The 15248-nt window shown below is 46.7% G+C and overlaps 1 protein-coding gene across 1 annotated transcript in view; it reads left to right on the forward strand.

The window, feature by feature from the left end:
- The window catches only part of WNT2B (Wnt family member 2B), a 97856-nt gene that overhangs the window by 18775 nt on the left and 63833 nt on the right, over window positions 1–15248 (forward strand). The gene's annotated exons all lie outside the window — the stretch shown is intronic.

Here is a 15248-nt window from a genome sequence, read left to right on the forward strand (position 1 = left end):
GACGCTAGCAACGGAGCAGGTAAGTGAAAAACTTCTTATAACTTCTGTATGGCTCATAATTAATGCACAATGTACATTACAAAGTGCATTAATATGGCCATACAGAAGTGTATAGACCCACTTGCTGCCGCGGGACAACCCCTTTAATGTTAGAATATACACTCCTTGTCAGCACCAAACCCCTCCCCTAGAAGTGGTCGAATGAAAAGAAACTTTCTCTGTGTGATTATAACATTGATATGAGTAAGTGATTACAATATCAGAGCAAAAGGATAAATTGTTGCAGAAACGTGAACCCTCGAAGGGACGCTGTAGTACACTGTTGTACATGCTCTAGTTTTGATACAAGATGTTATACTAGGGGCATGGAGGCTCTAGTACCCTATTGTACCCGCTCTAGCTTGGATACAAGATGAGATACAGGGGGCATGGAGGCTCTAGTACCCTGTTGTACTAGCTCTAGCTTGTATACAAGATGTGATATAGGCAGACTTGGAGGATCTAGTACCCTGTTTTACCGCCTCTAGCTTGGATACAAGATGTGATACAGGTGTGTATGGAGGTTCTAGTACTGTGTTGTGCCACCTCTAGCTTGAGTACAAGATGTGATATGGATGGGCATGGAGGCTCTACTACCCTGTTCTACCGCTTCTAGCTTGGATACAAAATGTGATATGGGCAGGCATGGAGGCTCCAGTATCCTGTAGTTCCGCCTCTAGCTTGGAAGCAAGATATGATAAAGGCAGGCATGGAGGTTCTAGTGCCCTGTTGGGCCACATCTAGCTTGGATGCAAGATGTGATACGGGCAGGCATGGAGGCTCTAGTACCCTGTTGTACCGCCTTTAGTTTGGATACAAGATGTGATACAGGCAGGCATGGAGTTTCTAGTGCCCTGTTGGGCCACATCTAGCTTGGATGCAAGATGTGATACAGGCAGACATGAAGGGATACGAATTCCATATGGTATTCGGCGGCATATTGGTCCACATTTGCTGTAACTGAGTCTCTAGATCGTGCAAACTCATAGGCTGTTGAAGTTGGCATCCCAGATGGTCCCATATATGTTGTATTGGCGATCAATCTGGTGACCAAGCAGGCCACAGAAGTGTGTCAATATTGTACACACATTCCTGTGATACCCTTGCTGTGTGCGACTGAGCATTATCCTGCTGGAAAGTGCCTCTTACAAGCCCTGCCATGAGAAGCAACACGTGGCTGCACATATGTCCTGAACATATTGCTGAGCTGTCATTGTCCCATTAATCGCTACTAGGAGTGACCAATTGTCATATGCGATGGTGCTCCATCCCATCACACCAGCAGTTCGGGCAGTGTGCCGCTGCAATGCAAATGCAGGATCGAGACGCGCACCACCAGGTCTCTAAACACGAACACGGTCATCATCAGTGCCCAAAGTAAACCTTGATTTGTTGCTAAAGACAAACTGTTTCCACTCTGTAGCAGTCCAGTTTCATTGTTCACAAAACCAATGTAAGGTCGTTGTGGACCAAATGTCCTGCAGCCAAGCTCCTTGAAAAGGATCCAACAGACACAGAGGCCTGTAACAATGGTGTCACCTGTCTCTGGATGGTGGACAATGAAAGAGTTGTAGCTGCTTGTAGGATGATCAAACAATCCTCTCTACTGGTGGTCTGTTGACGGTGCACAACATAACGCCTCCATTGGTCCCAACACCTCCTAACAGTCTGGTCAGAACGGCCCAGGTGGTGGGCTATTCGTCAATGCAAACATCCAGCTTCTCACATTCCAAGAATGCTCCCCCTCTCAAACGCTCTTAACTGGGAAAAATCACTTTGATTGTGTCATAGAGGCGTTTAGTGTTCGACATGTTCTACACAAACGGAAAAAGAGGTCACTACACACATGTAGCCTCTGAGAGCCTTTTTATAGTCCAAGGGTGTAATCCCTTTTAGAGTCTCTGGTGACAAGACCGTTCATCTAATCTTGCCACAACTCTCATAATTTACATATCTGCCTGAGATGGAACTACATACTGAGTTTTGCAGCAAAACGACAACTCCTTCAAGAAGCTCGTTTTTTTTTTTTTTTACAAACAGTGTATTTTCTGTTGATTTGGCTCACGATCATTTGTCTGTTACAGATACTTGGCCCCTTCCAATAGTCAAAACTTTCGTGCTGATCTGGAACCTGTGTTACATGCCGTATATCTATCTATGTATATTTTCTAGCCAGGTGGCCTCAACATGGAAGAGCTGATCTTCACATCAATTAATAATAATTTAAGTACAGCTTTGTTTCCTCCTGTGTCCTTTTAAAGTCAAAATACTCAATTTAGTAACTTGAAGAATCTTCTTTGGTGACTCAATAGTGGATGATATATAGAAAATTCTGCTATGGAATTCAAATAGGGAAACTATCATTAGATAATGAGTCACTGGGAAGAATTCATCAGGCAAACAAGACTTCCAGACTCTGTATACATCCTCATTTTTCATATACTTTAGTTTCCTATCTAATTGGCCCATATGTCTCTCCTCCCCCGCTTTGCTCCAGGATGTCTCTTTCACACTACTTTTGTGTAATGCTATCACATGCCTGTCTCTAGTGCTGCATAAGGAATTGCTTTACAGGTCAATATCTTTAAGAAATGAAGTAAAATGTTTTTGTGAAAATGTCTTTAACAGTTTGAGTCCTTGAAGGACCAACCTATACATAATTCCATATGTTTGTTCAACCTAATAGAGATCTAGATTTTGTCTAGGCAGAATAACAGCTAACCAAATTTGTTAAGAGGAAGAACGAAGGACTAAGTACGTTTAGAGATCTATAGATCCAGTCAGCATTACTTGATTAACGGAGCAATAGCTAAGTCTAAGAAAAATAAATATTGACTGCTAGAGTATGTGGCTGCGGCCATCGTCTTATCTCTCCTCGTGGCCACGGCACACATATACTTCCCTTTCACAGATGCCTAGCTCCAGTGTCTGCTATAGTGCTGAATGTGGCCCAGAGGGCACATTTGACCATTTTCTTAAACATATTTTCCCCCTACCTATCAGTTGTTACCCCTACATATCAGGCATTCTCCGCCTATGGGAGATGCCTGAGCATTTTGGTCATTTTGGTCTCATGGAAGGTGCTATGATGTTTGTTCTGACTCTCCTAACATTGGCTATCCCTGTGTTACCATCTCTGCTCCTGAGCTCGGCTTGTTATACTGACTACACTACTGGCTTCGAGTCTGATTTACTGTGCTGAACCTGTTCTCCAGGACCCAACCCTGGCTTGTTCCTTGTGCTGTAGTGTGACCAGGCTCAAACTGACTATTCTCCTATTCTCACCCTCAGGTATCATGCCAAGGCCTAAAGTAGCATTATTTCCTGAGTAATGGCTTGGGGACTCTGTATTGAAGCCCACATCCCTACAAATGGGGCTAAAGGGAGAGGACTGGGGTACCTCAGGTGTCACCTAAGGATATGGCCAAAAGCCAAAGCAGTCTGTGGTTCTATGTATGCTGATCCTGACATCGACAAGCAGGAACAAACTTCAGTTAATGTTTTTTCAAGTCAATAAGGACCACTTTATATGCCCAACGATCATTAGTACAATTGTTCAGGCATATACAGTTCCATGTAATAGCACCTTTTTGTTTATACACAGCAATGTGCTCCTGACAACAGATAGTTTTTGATGTTCCATAAAAGCAGTGATTGGTGGCACTTTAACATGGCAGATGACTGGATGGATGAAGGTTCATTCGAGAACATCTGCCCATATAAAGGCCCTTAGGGAGGAATGGTGATTTTCTTTTTGAAATAGTGCAGCATGTTCAAGCTGACAGACTACTCCCTTTAGGCTTGCCAACCTGAATTTTTTTTATTTTTCTGGATAACTGTCCAAAAATTACAGTCAACACTTTCTACGGACACATCAGAAAATCATACTGTTGTTACAGTGCTATTCCGTCCTGTAAGATGCTGGATGGTCAGACGGAAACCAAACGGACTTCGCTATAGTTGATTATGTCATTTGGTACCATTCAGTTCTGTCATAAGAGTGGCAGTGAGTGCCATTTTACTGTTCTCATAACGGAGAAGCAAACAAACGGAACCCCTTCATGCAGATGTGAATGAGCACTAAGTTAGTCCTTTTTTAAAGTCCCTTTACACAGGACAATTGTCAGGCACATAAGCATCGGACAGCCGTCAAGCAACTAATGCTCCTGTGCTTTTACACAGCAGCGATAGCCATTCTGTGAGATCTCTTCTACCCGCTTACCTCCATTCATAGTAAACAAGCAGTTGCTCAAAGATTGAGCAACTCCTGTTTAGATGGTTCAACAGTCGCTTGGTTTTTAGGTGAGCTTAAAACCAAGCAATTCTGACAGTTGAGCGAATTGTGGTTTATTGCCCTGTTGGCGTCAGCTTCTACATGGGATAATTACCACCCAAATTTGCTGTTTCCAGCAAAAATTTGAGTAATAATCACGCTGAGTACAGTTACCATTAGGTATTAGGAAGAGCTAAAGTTTGTTTACTCGCCCTTAATGGTACAGTCTGTGAAAAAAGGTGCTATAATGAAAATTAATTCCACTAGTACTTCACCATTATTTTGTGCGTGCATTCTGCAAGCGCAAAAAAAGCAGCATGCTGCATTTTTGTGCACATTTGTGCACAAAAAAGGGTTCTCATGGGAGTCTATAGGGGGGTGGGGCGCAAATGCGCGCAATAAGCAAGCAGAAGCGCAATTCTACAGGAAAAAAACACATCTGGAACTCACTAGGCTAAATAGCCATTTAAAATGGGGCATGGTTGTGTCCCGCGTGCAAAAAACATGCCATGTGCGGTGAAAATTACAATAAAATATGCAAACACATGTGTAAAAGAGACTCATTTACAGCGCAAATATATTGTGCTGAAGAGTGCACAATTGCGCATACACACATGTGCAGCCACCGCTAGGCTTTCAGTTCTCTGTACCAGTGAATGAGAAAGACTGAATAATTCATGTTCAAACTAAACGATTAGCGAATGAGCCAACAATGATTTTCATACCTGCATGAAATGAATGATGAACTTGAAGCTCCTGGGCCCCAATGCAAAACCTTTAACAGGGCCCCCAACTATAATGCTTTATTTATAGTACTGAGCTGTCTATATGGAGAGAGGCCTTATGGGCCCCCTAAGGCTCCTGGGCCCGGGTGCAACCGCATCCCCCGCATACCCTATAGTTACACCCCTAATGAATGATAAGGAAACAAATTATTGTTCACCGTTCAATTGTTGGCCAAGTTTACACTGAACAATTATTGTTCAAGTTCGAACAATCCAGACTTTTTATTTTTGAACAATAACATATAAAATGTAGAATTTAATATGCTAACAATAGTAAAATACAGAAAGCTATTAACTAGAGATGAGCGAACGTACTCGTCCGAACTTGATGCTCGTTCAAGTATTAGCATGTTCGAGATGCTCGTTACTAGAGGCGAGCACCACGCGATGTTCGAGTTACTTTCACTTTCATCTCTGAGACGTTAGCGCGCTTTTCTGGCCAATAGAAAGACAGGGAAGGCATTACAACTTCCCCCTGCGACGTTCAAGCCCTATACCACCTTCCTGCAGTGAGTGGCTGGCGAGATCGGGTGTCACCCGAGTATATAAATCGGCCCCTCCCGCGGCTCGCCACAGATGCGTTCTGACATAGCTCAGGGAAAGTGCTGCTGGTGCCGGAGCTGCTATAGGGAGAGCGATAGGAGTTATTTTAGGCTTCAAGAACCCCAACGGTCCTTCTTAGGGCCACATCTGACCGTGTGCAGTACTGTTGAGGCTGCTTTTTGCAGTGTTGCACCTTTTTTTTTTTTTTTGTATATCGGCCGTGCAGAGCATTGCGTCCTCAGTCTGCAGTAATTTTATATAGTATAGGGCCAGTAGTGCTGAGGCAGGGACAGTGAAAAACGTGAAAGACATATACTGTCTATATAGGCAGTGGGCTTTTCCAAAAAAATTTGGGACAAAAAAATATATTTGGGCTGCCTGTGACCGTCCTGACTGTACTGCGTCTCTGCTGGGGGTAGTAGTCCTAATTAATGCGCAGCCAGCAAAGTGTTACAGGGGGCTTGCGCAAAATTCTTTCCTGGCTCTGCGTTGCCCGTTACATCATTGCTGTCATCCTGTCCAGAGGGAAACAGTCTGCAGTAATTTTACATAGTATAGGGCCAGTAGTGCTGAGGCAGGGACAGTGAAAAACGTGAAAGACATATACTGTCTATATAGGCAGTGGGCTTTTCCAAAAAAATTTGGGACAAAAAAATATATTTGGGCTGCCTGTGACCATCCTGACTGTACTGCGTCTCTGCTGGGGGTAGTAGTCCTAATTAATACGCAGCCAGCTAAGTGTTACAGCGGGCTTGCGCAAAATTATTTCCTGGCTCTGCTGTGCGTTCCGTAAGCGAAGTCAGCCTCCAACCACAGGCCAATAAGCGGCACATTTAATTACAGCGTTCTGTTTCTGCACTACTGGTAATACACCATGCTGAGAGGTAGGGGCAGGCCTAGAGGACGTGGACGCGGGTGAGGACGCGGAGGCCCAAGTCAGGGTGTGGGCACAGGCCGAGCTCCTGATCCAGGTGTATCGCAGCCGACTGCAGCGGGATTAGGAGAAAGGTACGTTTCTGGCGTCCCCACATTCATCTCACAATTAATGGGTCCATGCGGTAGACCTTTATTAGAAAATGAGCAGCGTGAGCAGGTCCTGTCGTGGATGGCAGAAAGTGCATCCAGCAATCTATCGAACACCCAGAGTTCTGCGCCGTCCACTGCTGCAACTCTGAATCCTCTGGCTGCTGCTCCTCCTTCCTCCCAGCCTCCTCACTCCATTACAATTACACATTCTGAGGAACAGGCAGACTCCCAGGAACTGTTCTCGGGCCCCTGCCCAGAATGGGCAGCAATGGTTCCTCTCCCACCGGAGGAGTTTGTCGTGACCGATGCCCAACCTTTGGAAAGTTCCCGGGGTCCGGGGGATGAGGCTGGGGACTTCCGGCAACTGTCTCAAGAGCTTTCAGTGGGTGATCCACCAACTGTTTCCCAAAGCGCCCCCTCGCGCCATGCCACCCTGCAGAGGCCGAGGTGCTCAAAGATCTGGCAGTTTTTCACTGAGAGTGCAGACGACCGACGAACAGTGGTGTGCAACCTTTCTCGTGCCAAGATCAGCCGGGGAGCCACCACCACCAGCCTCACCACCACCAACATGCGCAGACATATGATGGCCAAGCACCCCACAAGGTGGGACGAAGGCCGTTCACTGCCTCTGGTTTGCACCACTGCCTCTCCCCCTGTGCCCCAACCTGCCACTGAGATCCAACCCCCCTCTCAGGACACAGGCACTACCGTCTCCTGGCCTGCACCCACACCCTTACCTGCGCTGTCCTCGGCCCCATTCAGCAATGTCTCTCAGCGCACCGTCCAGCCGTCGCTAGCGCAAGTGTTTGAGCGCAAGCGCAAGTACGCCGCCACGCACCCACACGCTGAAGCGTTAAACGTGCACATAGCCAAATTGATCAGCCTGTAGATGCTGCCATATAGACTTGTGGAAACGGAGGCTTTCAAAAGCATGATGGCGGCGGCGGCCCCGCGCTACTCGGTTCCCAGTCGCCACTACTTTTCCCGATGTGCCGTCCCAGCCCTGCACGACCACGTCTCCCGCAACATTGTACGCGCCCTCACCAACGCGGTTACTGCCAAGGTCCACTTAACAACGGACACGTGGACAAGCACAGGCGGGCAGGGCCACTATAACTCCCTGACGGCACATTGGGTGAATTTAGTGGAGGCTGGGACAGAGTCAGAGCCTGGGACCGCTCACGTCCTACCCACCCCCAGAATTGCGGGCCCCAGCTCGGTGGTGGTATCTGCGGCGGTGTATGCTTCCTCCACTAAATCACCCTCCTCCTCCTCCTACGCAACCTCTGTCTCGCTATCAAGATGTGTCAGCAGCAGCACGTCGCCAGCAGTCGGTGTCGCGCGGCATGGCAGCACAGCGGTGGGCCAGCGTCAGCAGGCCGTGCTGAAACTACTCAGCTTAGGAGAGAAGAGGCACACGGCCCACGAACTGCTGCAGGGTCTGACAGAGTAGACCGACCGCTGGCTTGCATCGCTAAGCCTCCAACCGGGCATGGTCGTGTGTGACAACGGCCGTAACCTGGTGGCGGCTCTGCAGCTCGGCAGCCTCACGCACGTGCCATGCCTGGACCACGTCTTTAATTTGGTGGTTCAGCGCTTTCTGAAAAGCTACCCACGCTTGTCAGACCTGCTCGGAAAGGTGCGCCAGCTCTGCGCACATTTCCGCAAGTCCCACACGGACGCTGCCACCCTGCGCACCCTGCAACATCAGTTTAATCTGCCAGTGCACCAACTGTTGTGCGACGTGCCCACACGGTGGAACTCTACGCTCCACATGTTGGCCAGGCTCTATGAGCAGCGTAGAGCTATAGTGGAATACCAACTCCAACATGGGCGGCGCAGTGGGAGTCAGCCTCCTCAATTCTTTACAGAAGAGTGGGCCTGGTTGGCAGACATCTGCCAGGTCCTTGGAAACTTTGAAGAGTCTACCCAGATGGTGAGCGGCGATGCTGCAAACATTAGCGTCACCATTCCTCTGCTATGCTTCTTGAGAAGTTCCCTGCAAAGCATAAAGGCAGACACTTTGCGCTCGGAAACGGAGGCGGGGGAAGACAGTATGTCGCTGGATAGTCAGAGCACCCTCCTGTCTATATCTCAGCGCGGTGAGGAGGAGGAGGAAGAGGTGGAGGAGCATGATAAGGAGGGGGAAGAGACAGCTTGGCCCACTGCAGAGGGTACCCATGCTGCTTGCCTGTCATCCTTTCAGCGTGTATGGCCTGAGGAGGACGAGGAGCAGGAGGAGGATCCTGAAAGTGATCTTCCTAGTGAGGACAGCCATGTGTTGCGTACAGGTACCCTGGCACACATGGCTGACTTCATGTTAGGATGCCTTTCTCATGACCCTCGCATTACACGCATTCTGGCCACTACGGATTACTGGGTGTACACACTGCTCGACCCACGGCATAAGGAGAACCTTTCCACTCTCATACCCAAAGAGGAAAGGGGTTCGAGAGTGATGCTATACCACAGGACCCTGGCAGACAAGCTGATGGTAAAATTCCCATCCGACAGCGCTAGTGGCAGAAGGCGCAGTTCCGAGGGCCAGGTAGCAGGGGAGGTGCGGAGAGCAGGCAGCATGTACAGCATAGGCAGGGGAACACTCTCTAAGGCCTTTGACAGCTTTCTGGCTCCCCAGCAAGACTGTGTCACCGCTCCCCAGTCAAGGCTGAGTCGGCGGGAGCACTGTAAAAGGATGGTGAGGGAGTACATAGCCGATCGCACGACAGTCCTCCATGACGCCTCTGCCCCCTACAACTACTGGGTGTCGAAGCTGGACACATGGCCTGAACTCGCGCTCTATGCCCTGGAGGTGCTTGCTTGTCCTGCAGCTAGCGTCTTGTCAGAGAGGGTGTTTAGTGCGGCTGGGGGAATCATCACGGATAAGCGTACCCGCCTGTCAACCGACAGTGCCGACAGGCTTACACTCATAAAGATGAACAAAGCCTGGATTTCCCCAGACTTTTCTTCTCTACCAGCGGACAGCACCGATACCTAAACAATACATAGGCTGCACCCACGGATGGAAGCATCGTTCTCTATCACCATCAAAAATGGGGACCTTTTAGCTTCATCAATCTTTGTATTATATTCATCCTCCTCCTCCTGCTCCTCCTCCCAAAACCTCATGTAATCACGCCGAACTGGCAATTTTTCTTAGGCCCACAAGGCTCAGTCATATCATTTTTGTAAACAATTTTTATACGTTTCAATGCTCATTAAAGCGTTGAAACTTGCACCTGAACCAATTTTTATTTTAACTGGGCTGCCTCCAGGCCTAGTTACAAATTAAGCCACATTAACCAAAGCGATTAATGGGTTTCACCTGCCCTCTTGGTTGGGCATGGGCAATTTTTCTGACGTACATTAGTACTGTTGGTACACCAATTTTTTGGGGCCCTCGCCTACAGTGTAATCCAATTAATTTTTTGCCCACCTGCATTAAAGCTGACTTTACATCAGCTGTGCTGGGCACTGCAATGGGATATATTTATGTACCGCCGGTGAGTTCCAGGGAGCCACCCATGCTGTGGGTCCACAGGGAGTTGTAACTGCATGTGTCTACTTCTAAAGAACCCAGTCTGACTGGGGCATGCAGTGTGGGCCGAAGCCCACCTGCATTTAACATGACATTACCTCAGCTGTGATGGGCAATGCAATGGGATATATTTATGTACCGCCGGTGGCTTCCTGGCAACCACCCATGCTGTCGGTCCACACGGAGTTGTAACTGCATGTGTCCACTTCTAAAGAACCCCAGTCTGACTGGGGCATGCAGTGTGGGCCGAAGCCCACCTGCATTTAACATGAAATTACCTAACCTGTGATGGGCAATGCAATGGGATATATTTATGTACTGCCGGTGGCTTCCTGGCACCCACCCATGCTGTCGCTCCACACGGAGTTGTAACTGCATGTGTCCACTTCTAAAGAACCCCAGTCTGACTGGGGCATGCAGTGTGGGCCGAAGCCCACCTGCATTTAACATGACATTACCTCAGCTGTGATGGGCACTGCAATGGGATACATTTATGTACAGCCGGTGGGTTCCAGGGAGCCACCCATGCTGTGGGTGCACACGGAATTCCCATTGCGGAGTTGTACGTGCCTGTGACTATTTATAAAAAAACGCGGTCTGACTGGGGCATGCAGACACCTTGACAGAATGAATAGTGTGTGGCACATAGGTTCCCCATTGCTATGCCCACGTCTGCAGCTCCAGATGGAGGTGGCACAGGATTGGATTTCTCATTGCTTCTGTACAGCATTGTGGGCTATCGCCCCACCACTTTTAAAGAGGGTCGCTGCCTAGCCGTGCCAACCCTCTGCAGTGTGTGCCTGCGGTTCCTCCTCATGGCAGACGCACTTATAAGCAGACATGAGGGCATGTGTGGCATGAGGGCAGCTGAAGGCTGCGCAGGGACACTTTGGTGTGCGCTGTGGACACTGGGTCGTGCGGGGGGGGGGGGGGGGTTGGGCAGCATGTAACCCAGGAGAAGTGGCAGCGGAGTGTCATGCAGGCAGTGATTGTGCTTTGTTGGAGGTAGTGTGGTGCTTAGCTAAGGTATGCATTGCTAATGAGGGCTTTTCAGAAGTAAAAATTGTTGGGAGGGTGTGGGCCCACTCTTGCCGCTATTGTGGCTTAATATTGGGACCTTGGAACTTGAGATGCAGCCCAACATGTAGCCTCTCGCCTGCCCTATCCGTTTCTGTGTCGTTCCCATCACTTTCTTGAATTGCCCAGATTTTCACAAATGGAAACCTTAGCGAGCATCGGCAATATACTAAAATGCTCGAGTCGCCTATTGACTACAATGGGGTTCGTTGTTCGAAACGAACCCTCGAGCATCGCGAAAATTTCGTCCCGAGTAACGAGCACCCGAGCATTTTGGTGCTCGCTCATCTCTACTATTAACATCTCAGATGTGGCATGCCGAATTATAGCCCAACTCTTTGTTTCACATTCACACTGTCTTCTGGACCAGATCCCCCCAAAAAACGGACAGAGAATACACAGGAATTGGGTGGTATGAGGGAGTTTTTCACTAACTACAGATAAAGCTGCTACGTTGATCTATTTGTATAGCAGTAATAACAGCTTAGATAACAATTCAACTAAAATTAAACAATGAAATAGACTAAATAAATGATAGCGTAGTTTGCTGTGGTGTCGAAAATGAAAGTCGGAATCATCTTTGTCAACCTCCTGTACTTGAGCTGATAATTGGCATTGGACATTGTTATGCATTAAGAAACATTTTGTGACTCTATATGTGGAAGGATCATATTGTAAAAGTATAATTTAAAGAGTAACCCAGGAGCAACAACACAAAATCTTTCCGACCTAACAGCTAAGTATGTCATTACGCAATGTTTGAGATATAAGAACACTGTTGTTACATTCATGCAAGACACAAGTATGGCACCCTTCATGGATGCCATCTACATGTCAAACCCACACATAATAAATGTCCACAATAGACAAATATTGTATCACCAAAACATGAGGAAGACAAGATAAGGCAAATAACGGTAAACAGAAATACAGGGATGAGAATGCTCTACCTAACCAACTGTGGTGTGGCAGACCCTGTCTAGAAGCAGGGTGATCACCTCATTAAGGGCAGCCACATGTCAAGAACCTAGTCTGTCTTTAGATGGAGGATAGGGAAGATGTTAAATGTAGGTGGATAGAGCAATGTATATAACACAATATTTGGTAGAAGTGAATAAGCCCCGCACAGTATAAATAGTCACAGATACTTAGCTGACAAGAGTCCACTGCTTCACTAAACAGCTCAGGTAGGACAGTAACTGCTGCCCATGTAGTGGCGGGCGAAGAGTAAGTATACTTCCATTATGGCTGATTGGCCGGCTAGGGGAAACACCTCTCTGTTGGTCAATCAATCCATACACTACATGAGATGTTGTAGCAAGTTTCAGAAGAAGGGTAAATTATATATTAAGCTCATTGAAGGACTTCTGAGGCTGCATGCACTGGATACGGGATAACATGCATCAAGCGTGATGTGTGATATCACCTCAATCCTGTTCCTTTGCCGGTGCACCAAAAAGTGTATACTGTATGTATGTGTAAAAGCTTTGTCGAAAAACCCATTGGATAAATAGTCCTGGTCCATCTACAACTCTATGGCTACATCTTTATATTATAGAGAGGTTTAAGGCCCCCTGTCCACGGGCGTTGCAGTGTCCCACGGTGGATCTCCACCGCGGGAGCCTCCGCCCTGGAGCTGGAGCTGGCAGCTGCGAATTGCCGGCTGCGAGCGGAGAATCGCAATGATTCTCTGCTCGTGGACACAGGGCCGGCGCTTTCCATAGCAATGCTTCAAACGGTGTGATTGGTTGGCGATTTACCACCAGCGAAATCACACCCGTGGACAGGGGGCCTAAACCATAGCCTAGTGTCCCTTACATGAAATGTACAGTGTCTACAGGTGAATATTGACATATTCTAAATAGAACTTGCATCGACAGTCCTAACTAATTGCTTCTAAGTTGCAAAGCAATAACTATTAATGATACTATGAACATTACTATTTTCTAGTGTGACTCTGAGACCTCTACAATTGAATTTGGAATGACTTAGGAAGGGGCTGAAATGTAAATCGGTTCTTGGAACATGTTTTACAGCAGAGCTGGCTTGGAATAGATAATATTTATATCACAGTAGAAGGGAAGTAAAAACAGCGGGCAGATGGAGTCCATCATGTCAGATCCAACGGTGTCACTGCCAAGTTCATCGTAACTCAGGTTGCGTGATAGGATTCTTCCCAACTTTGCTGCCAAGACGGAGGGTAGAATCAACAATGATGATTTTATTATTACCTTGTTACACAAAAGATTAAAAATGATCTGCCATCTTAAGCCTAAAAAAAGACATCTATGCTATGTGTAAATATTTTCAGGCTGCATGATTTAGATTTATGGTGGTTGCAGTGATTCTGGGATACTTTTCTTCATTTTTGCCACGGCCAGAACAAAAATAGCATAGTAATACAAATGTAGAAATACTTTGTCTAGTAGTCAACTTGAATTGTTGGCCTTTAACAAAAGCTGTATGACCTAACCATGCTGGCATACTTGCCAGTGTAGTAATACTTTCCATTGATGCTTTCCTGTTTTACCAGTGACTGTTCAGGAACATTACTTGGAATCTATGCAGAAGGTCTTAGAGGATTGGGGCCACAATTACTTTTTTTTTTAACTTGTTTTATTGAGAAATAAAAGAACATATTATATTGTATTACTCAGTGACAAACCAGAGTATAACATGGTTCAAGTATACAAATCGGTTACAATTACTTAAGACAGTTTACACTGTATAATATAACATATATGATGAGGTATCTTGTTGAGTTCAGGATTTAATCACCATACCCATAAAAAAAAACTATATGGTACCTGGAATGGCCAAAGACCTCATACAATTAATACATTTAAATAATTAATTGCCCATTATTTTAAATATGGTAATTGTAACTTAATCTTTCTTGTACATTATAAAGTAAACAATTTCATCCGTTAAAGACATAACCAATTTTTGCTTTCACCCATTCCCACAAATGGATGTACTATTGCACCCTAATAGAACATCCATGTGACTGTGCTGACAGAAAATCCATGCTTGTGCGTTTGCTGTAGAAGCCAGGAGAAATCCTAATGTTTAATATGTCATGGTGCTGCGACACGGAAGCAGGTCAGGCTGACACTGTTGTGTCAGCCCGGCCCATGTGACTGTGGCATTAGCACATGCGCCCTATTATTCGGCACTAGGCGCCAACATGTAAACATTTATCTACTATGTGGTTTAATTGGTCTGCGGAGAGCTGGTGTTCCCATCCGACCAATCAACCTTAATCTATATATATAAAATTGAATGTATGTCTGTCTGCGTGCGTGCGTGCGTGTCTGCGTGCGTGCGTGTCTGTTTGTCCTTTATGCGCTACTACACCATTCATCCGATCGCCATGAAACTTTGGGAAGTTGTTAAGTACACTCCTGGGAAGATTATAGGCATAGTACAAATATCCTACGATAAATGGCGCGCGAGCGTCGTCGAAAGTTACGCCCCCCCCCCCACGTAGATCGAGTAAGTAAGCCACCTGCTATTGTGATGTCATCACTGATGTCATCAACATCGGACGCCCTTGAACATGCCCCAACATGTTCTATAAAGCTGCATTGTGATGTCATTAAGGCTGTATTATGACACGTACAGCTTGGAACCACTAGAGCACGCCAGCCAATTACCATTGGAGTTGGAAGTGGGTAAACAAGTACTAGGATATCTTCCTAAGAAGCCACAGCAGCCGGATAAATTGTATGTTCCACCCAACGGCTATTTTATTCAGCCCGCAAGGGGGAAGCAGCGGCCTACAAAATCTCATTCAGGTAGGTAGGTTCAGTTCTTGGAGGTAGGGGAATGCTTATGGGCAAGGCCTTATGTCTCATCCCAACTTAATTCTCTCACTTCCCAATGTCATAGAAACTTAAAATTTGGCACGAGCATTGATTATGTCATAAATAGGAAAAGTTAATGGGTCCCAACTCGATTATTCAAT

The sequence above is a fragment of the Eleutherodactylus coqui genome, chromosome 4, assembly GCF_035609145.1.
Source record: "Eleutherodactylus coqui strain aEleCoq1 chromosome 4, aEleCoq1.hap1, whole genome shotgun sequence".
In the NCBI taxonomy this organism is placed as follows: domain Eukaryota; kingdom Metazoa; phylum Chordata; class Amphibia; order Anura; family Eleutherodactylidae; genus Eleutherodactylus; species Eleutherodactylus coqui.